The following is a 24,957-nucleotide window of genomic DNA, read 5'->3' as shown; positions in this document are numbered from 1 at the left end:
AAACTGGTCACCTCTTAGAGTTTCAATTCTAAAACCTGACTCAGGTCTGGAGACTGGGCAAGGGATTGTGCATTTTTTTTTTTTTTTTTTTTTTTTTTCATCCAGAATCACAAGCAGTTTATAGGTTGACATATCCTAGGTGCTTTATGTGTATACATACAACTGAGCATACATTTTTATGTGTATCATGCTTTTTCATGAATATTTACCAATTCAGAATCCCCAGGCTATGCATATTGGGATAACCAAGAATACATGACACCAACTCAGTCAGGGGGGCAAAATGTATTTCTGCCTTTCCTGGGGACAAAAATTTCATAAAAGACAAAAATGCAACAGGCCTCTATAGATATTGGCAGAGTTACAAATCCTTCATTCCCTTAATAGACATAAAGCAAGAATACAATAAGTATAATTCATGAAAGAGAATTCATTGTCAGATCTATATTGAAATAGCAAGGTTATGTTTCCACTGAATTATTTTAGCAGTGTTTTCCTGTGGCACAGCCAAGAGATGCCCAAGTACAATGGTTACATCAAAATGGAAATATGAACACAGTTGCATACATCCCTCCCCCGCACCTTCTTCCACCCCTCTGCAGCCAACCGAATGAACAAGTTCTGATGCCAACTGCTCAGAGGTCGTTTAACAATTCCATGTCCAAGATGCTTCTTTTCTATCAACAAAAAGATATTTATAAATTCGTTAATTCACTACTCTACTTTTTATCATACATTGTCACCTCAAGAAATCTAAAAAGCTTAGATAATGTGAAATAATGAATCTTATCTGCAATAAACACAGGTATTTTACAAAAAAATGCACATAGAACTATAGTTATAATCTAAAACTATCTTCTAGATATAGAGATACTAGCTAAGAGCCCTTCCTCTTCTTCCTCTTCCACTATTTCAATGACTAAGTACAGAAATGCATCTGGCTCCAACAGGTGGATTAGCAAAGTTGCTCCCAGAAGACAGGCCTTCCTTTAAACTAACACAAGGACATTTTATAGGGATTATCTTTCTACTTCTATTTTTAGTATACTTTGGACATTAGGACTTGTCCTTTAATACACAGCAATAACTAAAATGCCTATACAGAACAATGGTCAAACAATCTGAACTTGTCTAACAACTCGCAGGCAAAGAACCCTTCCCTTTGCTGTTCCTTCCCTACTCCCCTCGCCCCCTCAGCACACCGCTCCAAGACATCTAGTTCAACAGTGCCATTCCCCAAATGCAGCCATTCCTCTGTATTAACAGAAAAAATATTTAGTGTTATTTTACACTCTGTACTTTAACATATGTTGTATATCTCTAAGCATCTAGAAAAACTAGATGTTTCAAATAAGGAGTTAAATTTGTCCACGATATACATAGTAGCTTTGAATAAACCATACATATGTAACAAAGGATATAATCTGAAAATGTCTTCTAAATAGGAACATTCTGGCCTAGAACCCTTCCCCTTCTCACCTCTATTAACCCAGTGGTTGCATCTGCAGTGCTTAGAAGGTTTGTTTTGTTTTGTTTTGTTTTTTAAACGATTTTGCTTCCACAAGTAAAATTCTGTCGTTTTCAAAACAGAGTCTTCCCTATAAATTTTAACACACAATGTACAAAATGTATTAGTTTACTAACTCAACTTCTGTCATACACTGGTCTAGAAAGACTAGATGATAAAAAATTAGGACTCGTTTGTCCACTATATACACTGTATACACAGTGAAGTAAAACAAAATGCAGACACATAGGATAATGGTTTATCTTGCCCAACTACAGACTTACTGGCATAGGGCCCTTGGCACGTCCTTCTCCCTCCTCCCTGAAACAGCACAAACAGCATGTGTACTGCTCTGAAGGTGGTTTGACCATTCCGTCTCCAAAAAATATTTCATATGACTTTTAACAAAACAATATCGACAAAATGTGTTATTTTACTACCTCTACTTTTAACATACTTTGTGCACTTCTAAACATCTAGAAAGACTAGATGTTTCAAATAAGGACTTAAATTTGTCCACTATATACCCAGTAGTGTTCAATAAATTACACACACATGTAACAATTGTTAAATCTGAAAGTGTCTTCTAAATAGAAACACTCTGGTCTACAGCCCTTCATTTCTCCTGATTCCTTTTCCACCACAAACCCAGTGGATGAGTTACAGGCACATGTGTCACTTAGATGGAATTTTATAATTTCATTTCCAAAAGTCATTTTCAGAAGACAACCTTTCTAGGAATTTTAACACAAAGTGTACAAAATGTGTTAGTTTACTAACTCTACTTTTGTCATACATTGGCAACCTCTTTAATATCTAGAGACTAGATATTATAAAATTAGGACTCATTTGTCCAGTATATACACAATATATACAACACGGCAAAGTTAAATGAATGCACATAACATACAGGGCAATGGATGATCAGAAATGTTCTTGTACACACTAGCAAAACACTGTTTTCAATTTCTTCCCTCCCACCTCCCTCAAACCAAGGAACAAGTACAATGTTCAGAGGTGGTTTTACAATTCCATTCCCAAAGACAGTATTTCTCATCAATTTTTAAGAGCTATTTACAGTGTTACCCTACTACCTCTATTTTTAAACACATCAGGTACTTCTAAACATTTAAAAAGACTAGCTATTTCAAATAAAAATTTACTTGTTCACTGCATATATAGTATTGTTAAATAAAACCATACACATATAACAATGGTTATAATCTGAGGTATCGCCTAAACATGACCATCTTGGTCTCCAACCATAGCCTCCTGACTTCCTTTTCTCCACCACCAGTTCAGCAGACAAGTACAGGCAAGTGTAATGCTTTGAGGCAGTTGAACAAATTCATACCCAAAAGTCATTTACAGAAGACAAGCTTTCCAATAAATTTCAACACAAGAGTATAGAAAACATGCTAATATTAATGACTACTTTGTCATACACTGACAACCTCTTTTAACATCTACAGACTAGATGCTGCAAAATTAGGACTCATTTGTCCATTATATACAGCCAAATAAACTACACAGGACATACAGAAAAAGTTTTGTCTGAACACACTAGCATATTACCTTTTGCTATTGCTTCCCTCCCACCTCCTCCAAACCACTAAATGAGCATACAGACAGTTGTATGCTGTTCACAGAGATAGTTTTAACATTCTCATTTCCAAAAGATACTATTTCCTATGAATGTGAGCAAAACAGTATTTACAAAGTAATATTTTACTACTTCTACTTTTAGCATACGTTGGGCACTTCTAAACATCTAGACAGACTAGATGTTTCAAATAATGACTTAATTTGTCCACTATATACAGAACAGTCTTGAATAAACTGCACACATACAACAACAGTTAATCAGAAAGTGTCTTCTAAATATGCACATTCTACTCTAGAACCCTTCCCTTTTATACTTCCTCCACCAACCCCAGGGGCTATACTGCTCAAAATTTCAGAAGATAATCTTTCTTAGGAATTTTAACACAAGATGTACAAGATGTACTAGTTTACTAACTCTATTTTTGTCATACACTGGCAACCTCTTAACATCTAGAAGACTAGATGCAAATTAGGACATGTGCATCCATTATATATCTATATACATAGCAAAGTAAAACCAAATGCACAAATATAGGGACAGTGGTTAATCTTGTCTCATTGTAAACACACTGGCATAGAACCCTTTGCACTTCCTTCTCCCTCCTCCCCCAAACCAGTGTACAAAATGTGAACTTACAGAGGTGGTTTGGCCATTCCAAAAAACCCCACAATATTTCATATGAATTTTAACAAAAAGATAATTACAAAACGTGTTATTCTGCTACCTCTACTTTTAACATATGTCAGGCACTTCAGAACATTTAGGAAGAGGAGATATTTCAAAACGTACTTAGCATTGTCAATTATATATACAGTAGTGAAGAATAAATTGCACACACAAAATAATAGTTATAATATGAAAATATCTTCTAAATATGACCAGTCTGGCATAGAACCTCTTCCTCCTCTTAGCCTTCTGCTTCTCGGCCTCCAACCTACAGAACAAGCGTGGATGTGTGTCTCTCCTGATGTTGCTTCCAGAGGCAGTCTAAATTCCATTTCAAAGTCATTTCCAGAAGACATTTTCTAAGATTTTTTTTCCCCCTAACAAATCGGCATTAGAAGACACGTGATTTTCTAATTCTTATCATAAGTCGGCAACCTCTTGACATCTAGAAAGCCTAGATGTGGCGAAAGTTTTCTTTAAAAAGGTTGGGGGGCAATTTGAGAGCAGCTTTTTCATATTATATACACAGGCCTTCTTCCATAAATGGCCAGTAATCTTCCCAAAAGGTGGTGGGCACTTCTTATTGGACAGATGTCGCAGGTTAGTCTACCATTTCTTTCAATGTCAAGCAAGGTCTGGTAGAACAAAGACTAACCGCCCTACGGCCGCTAACCGTTCCACCCGTGGCCGTCCAGGGCTCGGCTCACCTTCCAGGCCCCTTAAGGCCTTTGTCCGTCGTTGTTGGGAGGAGGTGGCATCTCCTCCAGTTGGAATGGGGCGGTCACCCCAGGTCCTGGATCCATGGCCCGAGCTGGAGAGAGGACCGAGCTCGAGTCTACACGACCCGCCTTCTCCGCGGCATTCGGGAGGCCGCCATTTTCCCCTCCCGCCACGCCCGCCGCCGGGCAGGTCTGGGCAGGGAAACCCGGCGGCGCCGCCATCAGGCCGTGACGGGGGAAGGGAGCACAGGGTCCTGCCGCTGCCCCAGGGCCTGGACCAGGACGGTGGGCAGTCCCGGTGAGGACTCGGGGTCTCCGCAGGGCAGGGACACAGGGCGCCCCGGGCCCCCAGCTCACCCGCCGGCCCGGGGGCGGAGGGGTCCGAGGGCCCGGAGGTCTGGAGAGGGATTGTGCATTTTTATTGGGGCGACAGCATTCAGCCTCCCAGTCATCCAACCTTGGTTTCTTCTGTTGGAACAAGTATGTCGGTTGCTCATCTATCTTGTCCCATGTTCTGTTGACCTTCTCTGTAATTCTGCAATCTTTGGCTGCCACTTTGACCTTGCTGCTTGTTTCAATAATTGTAGCCCCCTGACTTCTGGTAATTCTGCACTGCCATCTGGCCTCTGCTGCTTTGCATCCTTTCAACCCATTGCCACCAGCAAGGCAAGTTCTCTAGCAGCTTCTCCTTCCATCAGCCTGGCCTATGAAGGAGAGCTACCAGTGACTTTATGATGATGTTCAGCAGTCCTTACCGGCATATTCCTTATGATCTTAGTCATTCCCATGGAACATACTCATCTGGCTGGTGTTCTGGCTAAATGTGATATATCCATTCTAACATGTACCCCTCCTTGGGCCCTTCAAGCCCCCCTTTAATCCTGTGCTGATTTGGATGTATTATGTCCCCCAAAATGCCATGTTCTTTGATGCAGTCTTGTGTGGCAGATGTTATTGGTGTTGATTAGGTTGGAACCTATTGATTGAGTGTTTCCATGGAGATGTGACTCAATCAACTGTGGGCAAGACCTTTGATTGGATAATTTCCATGGATGTGTTACCTCACCCATTCAGGGTAGGTCTGAATTAAATCACTGAAGCCATGTAAAAGAGCTGACGAATAGAAGGAACTCAGAGCAGCTGTGAGTGACATTGTGGATAGCAACTGAGAGAGACATTTTGGAGAGGGCATTGAAAGCAGACTTATGCTAGCCCAGAGTTTGCTCCAGAGAAGCTAAGAGAGGACAGAATGCCCCAAGACCAACATTTTGGAGAATGCCATTTTGAAACACTATCTGGGAGCAAGCAGACGCCAGCCACGTGCCTTTTCCCAGCTAACAGAGGTTTTCTAGATGCCAACAGCCTTTCTCCAGTGAAGGTCCCCTATTGTTGATGCCTTACCTTGGACACTTAATGGCCTTAAGACAGTAACTATGTAACCAAATAAACCCCCTTTATAAAAGCCAATCAATTTCTGGTATTTTGCATAATGGCAGCATTAGCAAACTGGAACAAATCCCTTCTTCCACCATCTGCCAGGGCAATTCTGGCATTTCAACTTCTTTTGTTGCATATTTCTTGGAGCCATCCTAGTACAGAGTTTGCACCATCTCTGGGGTCCTCACCAGGGTGTTAAGTCCTGCATCTCAGGAGAGTGCCCTTAAGTCAACATGTTCTTCACTATCCAATTTCCTGTCAGGCCCCTTATTCAAGCACCCTCAGAATCCAGCCCCCCCACCCCCCACCTTCCCCACTTCCTGCTAAGCTGTACATGTTGGCAAGGACTTGTAGTTCCTTTGGAATGTAGTCTCTTTTCTTCCTTTTCAGTCCCAGCACATCTCCCGCTGGGTTATGCTGCTACTTAGCTCTGGATATGGATTCAATATTTAGTAGAGGAAACGGGGACACATCCTGAGTTGGGGCACCTGTTGCCTTGTGGAGAGAGTCCTCTGCATTGTCTTCCAGAACAGGGATGTGCTGGCTCTTCCTAGGGAGGCATGGCCAGTTCTTCAGGCTTGGAGGGTTCAGAGGAATCTGGGGGAGTCAAAATCTTTGGGAGGGATCCAAGATGGCAGATTAGAAGAGGCAGAGCAAAAGTCTCCTCCATGACAAACACTAGATAAAGGACAGAAAGTGCTCCAGAACAGCAGTTCCAGGGTTCCACCAGCTGGGCAGGGACTTCTACACCCATAGTGAGTGTGTGCTTGGAGGAACCAAGAGTCTGCATTTAAGATGGGTAAGTGTGTGGCCTGGAAAACCACCAGAGAATGGGCAGCTGGAGCCACTGACAGCACAGAGGGGAGAGCCTTCCATGCCCCAGGTACCCTCCTCAGTACCTGACATGGATGATAACTCTTCATAGATCTGCAGCCAAGAGCCCCCATGCCAGGGACTGGCCGTTGGAGCAAGAAGATAATCACAGAAGGGGGTAGCTTTCCATGCCCTGTGCAGCCGTCTTTGCAGCTGGCTGGGAGACAACCCTTCACAGCGCCATGGCTGAGAGCTTCCTTGAGGGAATTCGGGATTCGGTGGGCTTGTGACGGCACCCACTCTTTCTCCATGGAACCCATGGTGTGCAGGGCCTAGAGTCACGGGTGCCTCATGGAAGTGCCAGGAGCCCTCCCACAATCCCAGGGACTCATGGGTGCATGGCAGTGAGGGACTGTGGGACATTTGAGCTGGAAGGTGGGACACACAGCTCTGCAGCCCCAGAGTATTCCACCCACAGCCCTGGGAACAGCTGGGATCACTGTGGCCTGGAATGCACTCCCTGCCGAACTGCACGGGGCTGACAGTCACCAGTGCACATGGAAAACTGGTACACTGATTGGACCTTCACATGGTTTGGACCCCCACTCAGTGCATAGATGAAGTTGAGGAGAACTGGCTTGAGGGTAAGAGGTGGCTCAGGAGTGCCATCTGCTTGTGGGTCGGGGAAAGTGCACTCCACCAATGCACTGTCAAATTATAGATAAATGTTCAAATAGATCTGCATATCGTAAAAGAACCCTATAAAGATAAGCAAATGCCAAGAGGCTAAAAACAATAGAAAATTATGAAGCATATGAAAAAAACAGAAGATATGGACAACCCAAACGTTCAAATTAAAATGTCAGAGGAGATACAGAACTTGGAGCAATTAATAAATAAGTACCACAAACATCAATAGCATGGATCAGGATATAAAGGACATGTAGAAGACCCTAGAAGAGCATAAAGAAGAATTTGCAAGAGTAAATTAAAAATAGTGGATCTTGTGACATAAAAGATACTGCTGATCAAATTAAAAATATTCTTGAGGCATGTAACACCAGATTTGAAGAGGCAGAGGAATGAATTAGTGAACTTGAGGATAGGGTTTTGGAAAGTGAAAGCACAAAACAATGAATGGTGAAAAAAATTGAAAAATTTGAAATGGATCTCAGGGAAATGATGAACAACATGAAGTGCACAAATATAAGAATCTTTGGTGTTCCAGAAGGGGAAGAGAAGAGTAAAGCGCTAGGAAGAGTATTCAAAGACATCGTTGGGGAAAACTTCCCAACCCTTCTAAATGATATAAATATGCAAATCAAAGATGCCCAACAAACTCCAAATAGAATAAATCCAAACAAACCCACTCTGAGACATATTCTGATCAGACTGTCAAATGCTGAAGAGAAGGAGAAAGTTCTGAAAGCAGCAAGAGAGAAGCAATTCACCACATACAAGGGAAACAACATAAGCCTAAGTACTGACTACTCAGCAGATGCTATGGAGGTGAGAAGGCAGTGGTATGGAATATTTAAAATTCTGAAAGAGAAAAATTGCCAGCCAATAATTCTTTATCCAGCAAAGCTCTCCTTCAAAATTGAGGGACAGCTTAAAATTCTCACAGACAAACAAATGCTGAGAGAATTTCTTAACAAGAGACCTGTCTCATAGTATCAGGAAATACTAAAGGAAGCTCTACTGGCTGAGAAAAAAAGAAAGGAGAGAGAGGTCTGGAGAAGGGTACAGAACTGAAGAGTTTTCGTAAGGGTACCTTAAAGGAAATAGATAGAGGGGAAAAAATACATCTGACAAATAAAAACCAAAGGATAAGATGGCTGATTCCAGAACTGCCTTCTTAGTAATAACATTGAATGTGAATGGATTAAACTCCCCAATTAAAAGGTATAGATTGGCAGAATGGATTAAAAAATATGAACCATCAATATGTTGTTTACAAGAGACTCTTCTTAGTATCAGCAACACAAGGAAATTGAAAATGAAAGGATGGAAAAAATATTCCATGCAAGCTATAGCCAAAAGAAAGCAGGGGTAGCAATACTAATTTCAGGTAAAATAGACTTTAAATGCAAGGATGTCATAAGAGACAAAGAAAGACACTATATACTAATAAAAGGGACAATTCACCCAGAAGAAATAACAATCATAAATGTTTATGCACCCAATCAAGATGCTCCAAAGTACAATGAAACAAACATTGGCAAAACTGAAGGAAGCAATAGATGTTTCCACAAAGTTGTGGGAGATTCAATACATCACTCTCTCCTATAGATAGATCAACCAGACAGAGGACCAATAAGGAAATTGAGAACCTAAACAATGTGATAAACAAATTAGACTTAACAGACATACATAGAGCATTAAATCTCAAATTACCAAGATATACATTTTCCCTAGTGCTCATGGAAATTTTTGCAGGAGAGATCATATACTGGGGCATAAAACAAGCTTCAGTTAATTTAAAAAGATTGAAATTATTCAAAGCACATTCTTAGACCACAATGGAATGCAACTAGAAGACAATAACCATCAAAGATCTAGAACATTCACAAATATCTGGAGATTAAACAACACACTCCTAAACAATCAGTGGGTCAAAGAACAAATTGCAAGAGAAATTGCTAAATATGTAGAGATGAATGAAATCGAGAACACAACATATCAAAACTTGTGGGATGCAGCAAAGATGGTATTGAGGGGGAAAGTTATACCTTTAAATGCATACATTAAAAAGGAAGAAAGAACTAAAATCAAAGAGCTAATGGAACAACTGAAGAAGCTAGAAAATGGTCAGCAAACTAATCCTAAAGCAAGTAGAAGAAAAGAAATAACAAGAATTAAAGCAGAAATAAATTATATGCAGAACAAAAAAACAATAGAGAGACTAAATAAAACCAAAAGTTGGTTCTTTGAGAAGATCAACAAGATTGACAAACCCTTAGCTAGACTGACAAAGTCAAAAACAGAGAAGATCCAAATAAACAAAATAATAAATGAGAGGAGGTATATTACTGCATATCCTGAAGAAATTTAAAAAAACCATAAGAGGATACTAGGAACAACTGTACACCAACAAACTAGATAATTTAGAGGAAATGGATAATTTCCTGGAAACACATGAACAACCTAGACTGACCAGAGAAGAAATAGAAGACCTTAATAAACGAATCACAAGTAAAGAGACCCAATCAGTCATCAAAAAGCTCAAAAAGGAGAGATATATGTTACTACTAATGTGAACTCTGTGAAAAAATGTAAAATAAGTGTCTTATAGTGTAGAACACAGGGGAAGCTAGTGAAGGGGAAACAATCTAATATGTACAGATATGATAAGAGGGTGATCTCAATGGTATGGGAATGGGCAGGTGTGACGATGGTTTGTTAATGGAATTATAAGTATCAGTGACACATTGAAGGTGAACATGTTTGTAAATGGTTGTTTAAAGGCATGTAATTCACAGAGTAGCAGCAAAAACCTAAATAAGTGTTAGCATGATATACTTATGACATTAGTGCAGAGGGTTACCAACAGAGTGGTATGGAAAAACTACCCATTACATATTTTTTTTTTCCAGTTCTTAAAGGCAACCTTTTAATACAAGGAATGTGAAACAATGTTAACACGGTGAAGAAATGAATTACATAAACACACACTTCCTAAGTGTTGGCTTCCATCCTTATGAAGGCCTAGGTTCAGATCCGGGTGAGATTACACTGACCTGCTTTCATGGGATAGGAGAAGAATTGTCACAGTCAGTTCCACTTGGGCCCATTACATATTAAAGACTATATTCAATAGGACTATCTTACTAACTCTACACTAATACTAGGATGAATAATTAGCAGCTGATAACAGCTCTGGGAAATATTATGTTAAGATAATTTTTTAAAGTTGAGAGTGATGACGATTGTACAATTAAATGAAGATAATATAAGAAGCTGACCATTTAGCTTGGGATAGAATATACATTAAGTGAAATTGGGAACCTACTACTTAATAAATCAAGCCCTTGACTTGAGGCTTGCTGTTTGAGACTTAAGAGTTGTAGATGGGTGGCTGAGCCCTCCTATAATTATGTCTACGAGGCACCTCCAGGGAGCCTCTTTTGTTGCTCAGATGTGGCCTTTCTCTCTCTAAGCACAGCTCAGCAAATAAATTCATTAACTTCTCTCCACCACCCCCACCACCCCTCCCCCTCTGCCATGAGGGACACGATACCCAGGGGAATGACTCTCCCTGGTGACATGGGACGTGATTCCCAGGAATGAGCCAATCCCTTGCAGCAAGGGATTGAAAATGCCTCCTTGACCAAAATGGGGTAAAAAGAAAGGTAACAAGCTGAGGTCACAGTGGCTGAGCGATCCCAAATAGAGTTGAGAGGCTATCCTGGAGGTTTCTCTTATGCAATGTCCAAATAGACATCCCAGATGGCCACAGCGTGCCATGCCCTTACCAAAAGTAGTCCCCAAATACCTAGGTCCCTACCTGATATTCTATAAAAGATGCACTCACTAAGTTTTGTCTTTTAGAAACTTAAACCCACCAGGGTGTTTCTATACCAGACGAGTACTAAAACCCAGAGGCAACAGCCTCTTTAAGATCAACAATCAAATGCAGCCCCATTCCCATATTGTTGACACTCCCTTTCAGTATGAAAAATTTAGGGTGCTCACTGCTTAGACACCCCTGAAGACGGAGAAAGACATTAAGTGGGAGGAAAAGGGTAGGAACAAACAAAGAAAAGATTTAACAAAGGTCTATGAATACTGAAACTTTATATAATTATATGTATTTTTTGGATGCTGGGGTGTTGGAATGGCTGGAAGCAGGTAAATGACATGGTGGAGCTGTAGCCTTTAACATCCTTTGGAATTTTCTCTATAGCTACTCGTTGAATTGTGCTTTGAGTATGTACCTTCCATTGCATAACAGGGAAGGGACTGAGACTGTGGAAATATAATCCATAACAGTTTTTGAAATTACCTATATTACTGATTGTTGAGCTGTACCTCGAGAATTGACACCTTTCTGTGTGTATGTTATATTTTACAATAATGGAAATGGCTGAAGTTGTGGAACTGTGACCCATGACATTCTTTGAAATTTGCTAACTAGTTGTGAAAGCGTACTTTGAAAGTTATCACTTTTATGTATGTATGTTACAGTTTACAATAAAAAACAAAAATCTTTGGGGACATCTGCTCAGATGTCTTCATCCCATTTTCCAAGGTTCCAAATTTTCCCATCAGATCCCGGGTCTTGGCAGAACAAGCCTGCATTCGTTGAGCCTTTAACCTGCTTTGCATTTCAGCCATTTAGCCCATTAGATCCCAGGCTTGGTCCCCTGTTTTATCTGCCCTGCAAAAGAGGCTCTCTGGCCTTCACTCCTAGCTTTCAAATGCATATTATTTGTACTCAGCTGTTTATTATCTTCCTGTAAAGCAGGGATTGGCAAACTTTTTCTTAAAGGGAGAGAGTAAATATTTCAGGCTTGCCAGCCACTCAGTCTCTTGCAACTACTCAACTCTGCATTTGTGAAAAGTAACCGTACACAGTATGTAAATGAATGAGCATGACTTTGTCCCAATAAAACTTTATTCATAAAAACAGTGGCCCCCTGAGGACAGTTGTTTATCCATCCCTGCTGTAGAGACTCGGTGGCACTTAGCAATAGCCCTCCAAGCCCTTCACCCCACACCTGGAAGGCTCAGACACTGCTGGTAGGAGGGTCAAATGTGATAGCCGCCTTCTATTTCTGAGTCACACTTGGTTAACTGCATTTTTCTAATAGTTTGTCCATTTCCTGTAAGTTTTCAGATTAGTTGGCAAAGGGCGTTGATAACATTCTGTTATCTATTTAACCCTTATATGTACCTATGTGCCTATTTAATTCCTAATATTAATTATAATTTCTCTTTCTTGATAAGAATTGCCAGAATAGACTTTTCAAAGATTCGGCTTTTGACTTCCTTGATCCACTCTCATATGCTTGTTTTCCACTTCGTAAATCCCCATATTGTCTTTATTCTCTCTTTCTTTCTGCTTTCTTTGTGTTGATTCAATTTTCCCCCTTTGTTTACCCTTTTCTTGTTTCTATTACTTGGCTCATTAATTTCCCCTTCTTTTATTTTGCTTCTAAATAATCATTAAAGCCTATACTTTTTTTCTCACTGTACCGTTTTATGTGTGTCCATAAGTTTTGATCAGAAGTGTTTCTTTCCATTGTCAGTTCAAAGTATTTTCTAATTTTCACTTTTGTTTCTTCTGTAAGACTCATGGCTTGTCTGGACAGTTTTAAAATGTCCAATCATATGGGGAGGGGAGAGACTTCCATGATATTCTATCCAGAAACCTCTGCCCTGGAGGTCCATGTGGTTTGCTCGATCTTGGCTCCAAGTCCACGTCTCAGGAAGGCAAAACCTCACCACGGATTTAAAGTTGCACTTCCCAGCCCTCCCTGTCCTCCAGCTTTATTTTTTTTTGTCAAGCACTTATCATTATAGGTAACATATATTTTCCAATTGTTTGTTTTCTTTCCCCACCACCCCACTGGAGCACAGATTCTTTAGAGGCAGGGGTTATTAGCTTCTTTTATTGACTGCTCAGCCTCAGTGCATGTAACACTGCCCACCACTTAGGAGGTCCTCAATCAATACTTGTTGAATAAAGGGATGAAGCTTTCATTATAAATTTCCACCTTAATTGCCTTGTGATTAGAGATTCTTCTTTATGAACTATGGGTTCTCTCACATGTGCTGAGGCTTGATTTATGTTCCCGAATGATCCGTTGTGTGCTCGAAAGAGTGCGTGTTCTGTGGCTGTTGAGTGTGATACACCCATGCACTTGGTCAAATTTGTTAATTGTGTTATTTAAATCATTTCTAGTTTTTCCTTTTATTTCTATTTGTTCTATCAGGTACTAAGAAGTGTATGTTAAGATTCCCCACTCTGATGATGGATTTGTCAATTTTTCCTTGAATTTCTATCATATATTGCTTTATATATTTTAAAGTTATATTACTGGGTTTATGCAAGTTTAGAATTGTTGTATCTTCCTCTTAAATTGACTATTTTATCAATATGTGTTGATCCTCTTTATCTCTAGTCCTGCCTTTGGCCTTAAGGCCTATTTCATCTGCTTTCTTTAATTCGTATGTGATGTGTCTCTTCCCATCCTTTTACTCTAAACCTTTCATTTCCTTATATTTAGCTATGCCAGGTTTAAACAGCATATAGCAAGATTTCATTCTTAATCCAGGCTGGCAGTCTCTTCTTTGAACTTGAGAATTAAGTCTGTTTACATTGGCTCTAGTTATTGATCTGTTTGAATTCATTTTGACCATCAAGTACTTTCCATTTGTTCTGGTTTTGTGTGTGTGTGTGTGTGTGTGTGTGTGTGTGTGTGTGCGCACTTTTTTTTCTTTTTTTTCTTTTTTTTCTTTTTTTTCTTTTTTTCTTTTTTGCCATGTTTTCAACTGATTGAGCCTTGGGTTTTTACCTTTTCCATTTTTTCCTATTGTTTGAAAGTTGTATTCTTGATATCTACTTTTTTTAATGGCTGCCTTGGAAATTTTAGCATAGATACTTAACAATCTAAAGTCAGTCAATAGCTTGACCATCCTCTCAAGCAATATAAGAAACTTTGAATGCCTTAACTGGTTCCCCAACCCCCACCCAATTAATATGTTCTTGCTGTGAAAATCGTGATTATATCTTTTTTTATACCCCACAAAATACTATTATCATTATCGTTTTACGCAGTTAATATTTTCATTCTTTCCTTCAACAGGTGTTAATGAACTCTTAGCACTGTTCTAGGCATTTGGGGAACATGGTGAATGGAATAGAGAAAGGTCTCCACCCTTAAACGCTTTACATTCTAGACTCTAAACAATAAATATAATCCTTGAGTAAATTGTGTAAAATGTTAGATAGGGGTAATTACTATGAGAAAAGAAAAGGTAGAACAGGTGAGTGAGATTGGGAGTACACACTGCAGGTTCCTATGAGGTGGTCAGGGCTGGCTTGAGCGAGGGTCAGACTGGGGTGGAGGCTGGGAGGGAGGGGGTGGGAAGCCGTGTCCACCTGGAGGAGGCACATGAGGTGGAGGGTCAGCCAGGGCAGGGTCACTCGGTGGGAGTGTGCTCGGAGCAGGCTTGGCCTGGAGCACGTGGGCCAGAGTGGCTGGGCAGAGTGAGCAAGGGAGCAAGAGGAGGGCCGGGTCCCAAAGGGCTTCCCGGGGCATTACAGGGGCTTTGGCGTCTGACCTGGAGCAGTGGACAGCCAGCATGGGCTTTGAGCATAAGACAATGGAATCTGGCTGACATTTGAAAAGGTTCCCCCTGACTGCTCCATTTAGAGTAGACTGTGGGGAGGGACCATTAGGAGGCCAGTGTGGTAATCCAGGCAGGAGATGGAGGTGACTCAGACCTGGGTGTAGCCATGTAGGTGGTGAGAACGGGTTGGTTACTGGCCATGTTTTAACTGGACCCCAGTAGATTTCCCGATGGGTCAGCTGTGGAGAGGCATCAAGCATGTCCCTGAGGTTTTTCTTCCGAGCAGTTGGAAGAATGGGGTTGCCATCACGTGGCACGGGGAAGCTGCAGGAGGAGCACGCTGGCAGCAAGGGTGGAGAGTTCTTCTTTGGACATATTGAATTTGAGATAGGCTCAAATTCAAATTCAAACAGGCGTTTGCATACACAAGTCTGGGATCAGACAGTCTGTGGGCCTGAAGCTCATACAATTTTGAGAGCCTCCTTTCAGGAAATATGTTGCAAAATTACACACAAAATCAGGTACAAGAGAAGCCCAGGAGCTTTAGCTCCTTTAGCTTCACAGACACCTGCCTTTTGGGGGTTGTAGAGAGAAGTCAGAGCTGGAAATATAAATGCATATGTCGCTGGCCAAGAGGTGGTGTTCCTGGTTGTGAGATAGGATGAGGGGTGAGGGATGTGACAGAAAAATGCCCAGAAAGCCCTAAGGCTTGTCAGGAAAAAGTGGAGGACAGCAGAGCAGATGGATAGGATACCGGAGGTAGGAAGGAACCCTGAAGGGCGTGGTGTCCCAAAAGCCAAGTAAACAAAGTGTCTCAAGCAGGAGGGGCTGAAATGCCAAATGCCAGCTCCGGGTCACGGTCAAAGAGGACTGAGAACTGAGCGTTGGATTCAGCAATGAGGAGGTCATTGGTGGCCTTGGACAAGAGTAGCTTTGGTGGAAGTGGTGGAGGTGAAAGCCTGTTTGGAGTTGGTTTAAGAAAGGCCAGGAGGAAAGGACTGGGTATCAGAACATAAAGATGGCTTTTTGCAGGAAAGAAAAGGAATTAGGTGGTAGTTGTCAGGAGACACGGGGACAAGATTTTTTTTAAGACGGAAGAGGTAAAATCAAGTTTGTATATAGAGGGGAGCGGTCTGGTAAAGAGTGAAATGTTGGTCGTATAAGAGAAAGAGGGGAAATTGCTAAAGGAATATCCTTGATTAGGCAAGAAGAAACAGAGCTTATTTATGGGAGAAAGGATTGTTTATATTTACTCTCCATTTCCCCAATTCCTTTCTCACCGTTTATTCTTACATATCAGACCTTCCTTCTGGAATCATGTTCCATCTTCCTGGAGCTTGAGAATCTTCCTTAATGGAGTCTGTTGGTAGTGAACTCTTCTTAAGTTTTGTTTTGTTTTGTTGCTGAAAATATCTGCATTTTATGACATCCTTGAAAGATTACTTTGCTGGATATACACTTTTAGGTTGTCAGTTATTTTCTCTCAGAACTTGAAAAGATTAGTCCATTGTCTCCGGGGACTTATTGTTGCAGCTGAGAAATCAGCCGTCAGTCTAATTGTCATTTCTTTTCTATCTGCTGTTGAGATCTTATCTTCACCTTTGTCTTATGCATTCTTGCCATGATGTATCTAGGTAAGAGTTTGTTTTGGCTTTTCCTGATTGGGATTTGCTGAGCTTCTTGAATCTGTGGATGACTTTCTCTCAGAAGTTCTAGAAAATTCTCAGGCAAATTCAGTTATTGCCACCATACTACTCTCCCCTCCTCTCCTTCTTGAACACACATCATGTATGTTCCACCTTGTTTCCCACACCTTTACCTCTATTTCATATTTTACAGTATTTTCCCTCTGTATTGTCATTCTTAATAGTATCTTTTGATGTATCTCTCGGTTCACCATTTCTCTCTTTGACTCTAATATTTTCTTTCGGTTGAGTTTTTAATTTTAATTATTGTATTTTTATTTCTAGAAGTTCTATCTTTTTTTCAAAACTGCCTAATCAGTTCCGAGCTTTTCTTATTGCTTCATCTTATGTCTATTTCTCCCTTTATTTTCTTAAAACAATTTTTAAGTAATTCATATTCTGTTTCTGATAATGCCTTTATCTGAGTCTGTGTGCATCTGACTATTCAGTGTTTTGTTTTTGCTGATTCTTGCTTATGGAAGACTGTTTCCTCTTGGGTTTGGTGATTTTTTTTCTTATGATCCAATACTCCAAAAGCAGGCATCAGAGGTAAAATCAAAATACCTTAATTCCAGTTAATGCATTGCCATCTGCCCTTAAAAGCTGAGAATTATGGTTATCTTCCCTGTACTCTAGGTTGCAGAAGAGTTAAGTCAAAGAAGATGAAGTAACATCTTGAAAAAAAAAATCTTGAATTCTAAATTAATAATTTAATGGAATTTCTAATTATATTGAGGTTTTAAATTTTCCTTCCCTAGATGAACATAAACTGTGACTAAATGTTTTCTAAATAATTAAATGTAATATTTTAAGAATTAGGACATTGCACTTGTGTTCATAACTAATCATTTTTCCCCTTAATTTAAGATATTTTTCATTGGCAGAAAAAATTCCAAAATTCTAAACTGAATTTAGACCCAAGAGATTCTAAGGTTGCTTTTTTTTTTTTTTTTTTTTTAATTTTGCTACTTTATAATGTCAAATTGTCCCATCTTTGACAAATATAGTTTTGATTTCAGGCTTTATTACTCTGATATGGAAAGTTCTTTAATGTTCGTCCCATGGCTAATCTCTCCGGTACCACAGACCTGGGAGCTGAAGGAATTTAGAGGTCTTTCCCTCCCTGAAAGCTACCCACCAAACATCCAGCAAAAGTGGTTTTCAATAAATGGTTTGTGTATGTGTGATAATATCAGTAGGGAGAGAGTCTTTTGATTACAGCATTGATGCCCCATCTGTTTGATGTGTAACCCCAAATTCATTGCCATTGAGGTTCTATGATGCCAAGGCTTGCAAAAATGATGTTTTAAAAGCAATGAAATGAATTCCCATTTAACGATGATTATCCCCATACAAATAAAGATTTTTCCTTCTTTATTATTAAGAAAATATACATGCACCTAGTATAAAACATACACAATACAAAGGATATGTGATAAAAGTGTCTCTTTCCCACTGCCTCCTGCAGACCCATGCTCAGGGATAGCAGTCGTCACAAGTGATTTCTCCGGCTGGCATCAGGTGTCCCAGCCCTGGGCTCCCCTCTGCCCCCACACTCTCTCTTCTGGCCTCTGGGCAGGCAGGGGACATGGAGATAGGACTTCTAGACATGGAGGTTTGGCTTTATGCCTTTACCACCTGGGAGGGAAGCAGAGTCTCTTGCGGGTACCTAGTGCCAACTGTTTGCCAGGCACAAAGCAGAGGATGTTCAAATGCAATCTCCTGTACTCTTCAAGGCAGTCCACAAAGGTAGAGATATTATCCCCATTTTGCAGTGACGTGACCTAGGATCCAAGCCACCAAATGGCCAGTGCACAGCCACAGGCTGGTAGTATTGAATGCAGACCCAGGCCTCCCTTGCGCTGACCACCCTGGCAGGACGAGGGCTGGTGGTGCAGCCAACACTGGGGAAGAGACAAAGCTCGTCATCCCTGCCCTGCCCTGAGGCCCCCTTAGCATCCTCTGCCTTGGCTGGGAGAGGAAGAGTGGACACTCTTCCAAGGGTCCTTCTGGACCCAGATGTGTATGAGCTGAGAACCAGGGTGAGGAATCAGTAGGACCCGAATCAGCCACAAGTGACCCCAACAGGATGTGGGGGGTTTGCCTCAATCAGACAATACATTGCAAATTTAAGACAATTCCAGCCCCATACATTTGAATTCTAAATGAAGTCATTACATTGCACTAAGACCGAGTGAGTACATCCTAGAAATATAAAGCAATTATTCAATCCTGTTTATTTTTACTAATCAGCTGTTAAGCTACAAGAAATAAGAAAAGGATTGGATGCCAAGCTGTTTTCCTGTGTTTATTCCCTCTCTTTAATGTAGGGACTGACTATCACAGACAGAGGCTGGCCAAGCAGGGTTTGTGTTTATCCATCAGCCAGATGTTGGGGTGGAGGAGGCTGGGGTTGCCTCTCTGTCATGCCGACAAGCATCCACCAAAGTCAAGCTGAGACCACTTCATGGTGATTTGGAACTTGGGGGCATATTTGGCTCATGGGACTTGAGCCAAAACTCAGTGAGCTCCCCAACACCAGTTTCAGAGGGGCATAAGCTGAGGGGCCATTGTCAAATCAACAAGTATCTCAGAGGGCTCTGATTATGTGGGTTGCATCTGTCGACATTTACTGTATCGGGGGTAAAACTGAGGCCTTTTTAAGCACAAGCCCTGCACATTCCATGAGCTGCTAGAGTGATGGCATCACCTTATCTTGTGGCTTCTAGAAAATGCCACTATATACTCCAGGCAAATAGTGTCCTTGTATGATTATGGAGATAGTTCTCGATCCCAGACCACACTTTGAGAACTCCTGCCCCCAGCATCCCCCTGACAGTTTACCAGCAGGGGGTCCGATTGGAACCATGTGCCCAGGGGGCCTGGTGACCACCTGCTGTGGTCGGCGGTGTCTTCCTGCCTTGTTGCCCTTCCCACCAGCTGTGGGTTGGGATATGGAGAATTTAATTAGGGGCCGCTGACTCTATTCGAGCAGCTTATCTGTCCTTAATCCTGCTTGGTTTTCTTACTAGGGTGGTTCTGTGGAGCTCTTTTGAGATCTCCATATTTTGGCGGGGAGAAGCCCGTCCGAGCTACTTGGGATGCCTGGCATGGATGCCTTTCCTTTGCCCATCTGCGCAGACAAATTGGCTTCCCTGCACAATCTAAACGTTCCTACCAAAACGCTGCAATTCCATCTTAATCACACGGTTCAGGACAGACTCTGGGATTGTTGCTTTATAGCTGTTGATTGGGCAACAGTGGAAATACAGCAAGAGGGCAGCCTGGGTGGGAGAGGCAGGTTTGGGGTCTCTTGGGGGCCCCAGCTCTGGCCATCATTTCCAGCCCACTGTCAGGAGAATCCCATAAAGAAGGTCTGCAAGGGCTGGAACACATGTTTATTTTATGAATAACTTCAGGGAAAGAGGGAAAAAAAATCATCCAGAATGTCATCCAGGAGCCTGTGTTCTTTTTATTATGTTTTGTCAGTAAACAAACTAAAAAAAGTGCCACATTTAATACTTACACCTGTCCTGTGGGATTCCTCTGACTAATGTAAAATGGCAGTTGTCGCAACATTCTCTATAAATACAGGTCTGTTTGCAGGAGCCTGTTCTATTTTTAATGCAAACCACACCTAACTTGCTCTGAAGAATGGCACCCTTGGAACTTCGAGACCTGTCTGTTGTCTATTCATGGCGCTGTATTGTCTTAGGAACAGCCCAGAAGGAACCAAAGCCATCCAAAACTTTTTAGTTTAATGTGAGAATTATTCACCTCATTTTCCTGCAGCTATTGTTACTTAATTTATTGCTACACAGGGCTGCGAGATGATGTCGCTAATGAGTGACACAGTGTACTTGGTGAGCCGATCCATAATTTAGGAGGTGGCTGCTGGTCTTGGTGCTGTCTGCGCAAAGCAGGCAGTAAAAATAAAGCATATTCTCACCCCTTATATAAATATGCACAAATCCGTGGATGCGCACGCACAACACCTGTGAGTAAGCTTGTAAACCCCTTGTTGCATGAAGCATGAACTTGCCCTGCTGTAATGCCCAGGGAAAGCTGACACTGTGTTTTGTTGTTGTTGTTGTTGTTGTTTTAATTAAATTCAGTTTTATTGAGATATATTCACATACCATACAGTCATCCATGGTGTATAATCAACTGTTCACAGTACCATCGTATGGTTATGCATTCATCACCCCAATCTATTTTTGAACATTTTCCGTACACCAGAAAGAATCAGAATAAGAATAAAAAATAAAAGTAAAAAAGAACACCCAAATCATCCCCCCCATCCCACCCTATTTTTCATTTAGTTTTTGTCCCCATTTTTCTACACATCTATCCATACACTGGAAAAAAAGGAGTGTGATCCACAAGGTTTTCACAATCACACTGTCACCCCTTGTAAGCTACATTGTTACACCATCGTCTTCAAGAGTCAAGGCTACTTGGTTGGAGTTTGATAGTTTTAGGTATTTACTTCCAGCTTTTCCAATACAATAAAACCTAAAAGGTGTTATCTATATAGTGCGTAAGAATGCCCTCCAGAGTGACCTCTCGACTCCATTTGAAATCTCTCAGCCACTGAAACTTTATTTCATTTCATTTTGCTCCCCCCTTTTGGTCAAGAAGATGTTCTCAATCCCACGATGCCGGGTCCAGATTCATCCCTGGGAGTCATATCCCACGTTGCCAGGGAAATTTACACCCCTGGGAGTCAGGTCCCATGTAGAGGGGGAGGGCAGACAGTGTGTTTTCTAAGTTTTCAATGGGTATCCCCTTAGAGGACAATGAGCTAATGGAGAGTTGGATGAAACAAGGGCCCTTCCACAACCACTTCTTCCTGCCTTGGTTAGAAATGGCCTTGGCGACAGGCTCCTCCTTAATTTCAGCAGTGGGGCACCCAACGCTAATTAGCATTAGGGAGTTGAACCCGTAGAAGGCTTGATAAAAGGCACCTTTCTCTGCAGTTTTGGGACAGGGGTGGCAGAGGGTGCGGCCCTCTCCCCTCTTGAGCCCACAGAAGACCCCTTACGGGTGAGGCCGTGCTGCCCTGCTGAGCCTGGGCTCGAGGCAGTTACCACCAATCGATAGAAACTGGAGTCTGCTTGTCATTCTTGTTAATGAGGAAAATGCCTTGGACGGCTCCCTGATCTAGCACGGGACTCGAAATCAAATAACAACGATCGCTTAAGCATCCCCCTCGTACAAAGTCGCTGTTGGAAGGAAGCGTGGGGCCGACAGAGCGTGCCATCCTTTCTGCTCGGAATCTCCCTTTTATCAGGAGATTTCCCAGCAGAGTTCCTGTATTGTCACTGAGAAAAGCCGTGGGGCTCCTGCTGCCACCCCTGGATCAGAGTTTTTGTATCTGATTCAAGGAGATGTTTCCCAGAAGGAAAAGGCCGAGCCCGAATCTTTACAGGTGTTCTCCACAGCACCCAGGCAATATGCTGCAGGTTTCCCGTAAACGCCTAAACTTTCTGTGTGCCTTTAGGTATATTTACATACCGTGTGCTAGGTTTAAAAACCGACTTTAGATTTCCTTTGCCTTTTGCAGACTCTTGAATAAAGCATTTTTGTAGGCTACTCAAAATCCTCTCTCTGTGTTTACATTTTAATGGGCATTCCAGTGAAATAGAGGATTTTTTTTATTACTTACATTTATCAGGAAAGGAGGAGGGGCTGGGAACAGCCAAACGATCTGGCTGCCTCTCTCGACCACCCAGCTTCTCTGCTAACCAGCAAGGCTGCGGTTTGAAGTGAGGAAAGCATGTGATGTAGCATAAAGGAGAAGAAAGACCATTTTTATTTGGTTTTTAAATATGGATCCCTGTGACTTTACAGAATTTTTACATTGTACTTAGATCTAAAACATTGCCGAAAGAAATGAACATATGTAAAAAGAGTATTAAATCTCATTGGTCTATGCAGAAAGCAAAATTTGTTTCTATTTAACGAGGTAACAGTCAAGAACTGCCCTTTAAAGGAAAAGTAAAGGGGGGGAATCAACCTCCCTGGCAGGGCTAGAGAATAGTGTCATCCGTTCGTTCTCTGTCACAGATGCACTTGGCAGGGGAGTCCTTCCCTGATCCGGCTCCTTGGGGGTGTTTTAGGAACCATTTTTTGGTTTCTGAGGATGTATGAGGGGAAAACCCACTTGGCTCTCTGTGCACAGAAGTCATTTTCTGGAGCTGATATTTTCTTTCAGGTGTGGAAACAGAATTTCTGCTTATCCCATCATGTAGCTAGTATTAAGTTCCTTTTGTGTAAAGGGCTCCCCTCTCACAGTCGATCATAGAGGATAATAAAAAACGGGCCAAGGTAGCTTTGCAGGCTCAGCTTCAGTGGAACTGCCAATGTTTTCATCTCCCCCTGGGGATGTCTCTCTTTTTCCTTCCCCGACATTCCCAGGAGATCCCTAATTAAAGCAACAGATGCGGTTTAAAAATACACTCACCAGATGTTAGTTTAAAATGACCTATAACTGGCAGCGGAGATGGAAGAGGCTGACCATGTTGGAGGCCTTGGGGTAGCCTTCTCGCAGGCTGTCATTCGGCATGCTAATGAAGCCGGCAGAATCTCAGAGCCAGCTCTGCCAGGCCATAAAACCAACTGCTTTGAAAGCAATGCATCAGTAATTCTTATCACCTGGCATCTGGAGTGCTGGGAAAGCTCACTTCCTAACTAGAACATGTCATAGCATGACTTAGGAGGAGGCTCCAACTTTGCACAGTGCAGACAATTTAGACTGATGGATCTGCCTGCCAAAGCTTGTACAGCTCCCTTTAGGACAAACTATTCTTTAAACTGAATCTCGGCTCAGAGACGTGCATTCCATGATTCACCTGGACCCCTTCACTATAGAGAGGAAAGATTGTCCTTGTCTGCAGCACAAGGGATCAGCACCTCAGCTGGGAAACATCAGGCCCCAGAGCCACCCTTCTGGGTGTCGGTTACGATTTTTGTGTGAAAGTTCCCATCAAGTTCTAAGTAAGTCAGATGAGATTCATAGTGTCGTCCCAGCTTTCCCTGCAAAGCTGAGGGATGGTGAGTGCAATACCCAGGAATCAATATCTTTGGGAACGAAAAGACTCTTTCTTTTCTGAGGACTGAAATTTGTAGCCAGCAAATTCCCACTGGCACATTCATCAGAGTACACTTGTAGGATAAATTGCAGCTAACTTAGCAGCCAGCTGCCAGTACCTTGGGACTACAATGGTCCCAGAAACACCCACCAGGATACCTGGGTGCTTTCAGCTCTGCACATCACCAGCTTCCCAGCCTGGTGCCCCTGAGCTGGGGCTGGAGCACAAGGCTTCCTGGTACTTTGGATAAAAAGACAGCCTTGCGCCTGACAGTCATCCACATCTCGCTCTGGGGTGAAAACAAAGCCCCAGATTTCACCTAGAGGCAGAGCGAGGGCCAGTATCTGGGTTCAGAGAGGATGTGGAAATAACATCTCCGTGCATGTCCTCCTGGGCGGTTGAACATGCAATGATTTTGCCCCTCCGTAGAGGCTGATGTGTTTATAGATGACGTTGAAAGCTAGGCCTCTGTAACCTTGGTATTTTAAACACAGAATATAGGTTTGTGTAATAAGTACATGGTGGTTAAATAAGATTAATCTATTGGTGGCAGGAAAGAGAGCCTGTAAGGCAGATCGGGTGTCTCAAAGGCACAATTATTTATCAACCTAATTAAAATGTGGCTCACCGACTCTCACTGGGCTTTCCTGCCCAAGAAGCTGCCCTTGGCTGACGCCTGTGAGTTTATTTTCATTCCCTGTCCCACGGGACCTCACATCGACATCTGGAGTGGCCCCTCCCACCCTCTGCCTGGCAGGTGCTTACCTGGGCTGGCTGGTAGGCTACCTGGGAGAGCTGGAAGACTTGGGATGGTTGTTTCAAAGAGGAATTGACATCAGTTGACCCCAGTGTAGCCCCAGGTTGGGAGACTGGCTGGTGGCCTGGGTCGGTGTCCATCAGAGCCCACACATGTTGTCAGGACCCAGAGTGGGCGTGAGAGCTGAGCGGTGCAGATGGGACGTCTTCTCGGTGCAGAGTTGCCTTGGTGGGGCTGTGGCAGTGGATCCTTGGCTTGGGGGATTCAGCCTTTTGTAATAAACTCGGGACCCCAGGAAAGGCAGATTGGCTTGGGTGAAGGAGAAGCACTCGCAGGCAGAAGTTAGCTTCTCTTTGACCATCCTGCTGGTGTGGA

At 42.1% G+C, this 24,957-nt stretch overlaps 1 protein-coding gene and 1 long non-coding RNA gene across 6 annotated transcripts in view; one reads left to right on the top strand and one right to left on the bottom strand.

Moving 5' to 3' along the window:
- The window catches only part of CAMTA1 (calmodulin binding transcription activator 1), a 955,716-nt gene that overhangs the window by 553,918 nt on the left and 376,841 nt on the right, over positions 1-24,957 (top strand). The gene's annotated exons all lie outside the window — the stretch shown is intronic.
- On the bottom strand, positions 271-4,539 carry LOC119528024. Its single transcript, XR_005215538.1, has 2 exons — positions 4,487-4,539; positions 271-677 (listed from the first exon to the last, which is right to left on the bottom strand). It is a non-coding gene; the product is annotated as an uncharacterized LOC119528024 (long non-coding RNA).

This window comes from Choloepus didactylus, chromosome 2, assembly GCF_015220235.1.
Source record: "Choloepus didactylus isolate mChoDid1 chromosome 2, mChoDid1.pri, whole genome shotgun sequence".
Classification (NCBI taxonomy): Eukaryota; Metazoa; Chordata; class Mammalia; order Pilosa; family Megalonychidae; genus Choloepus; species Choloepus didactylus.
The sequence above is the reverse complement of the archived record's forward strand: the minus strand, read 5'-3'. Positions and strand labels throughout refer to the sequence as shown.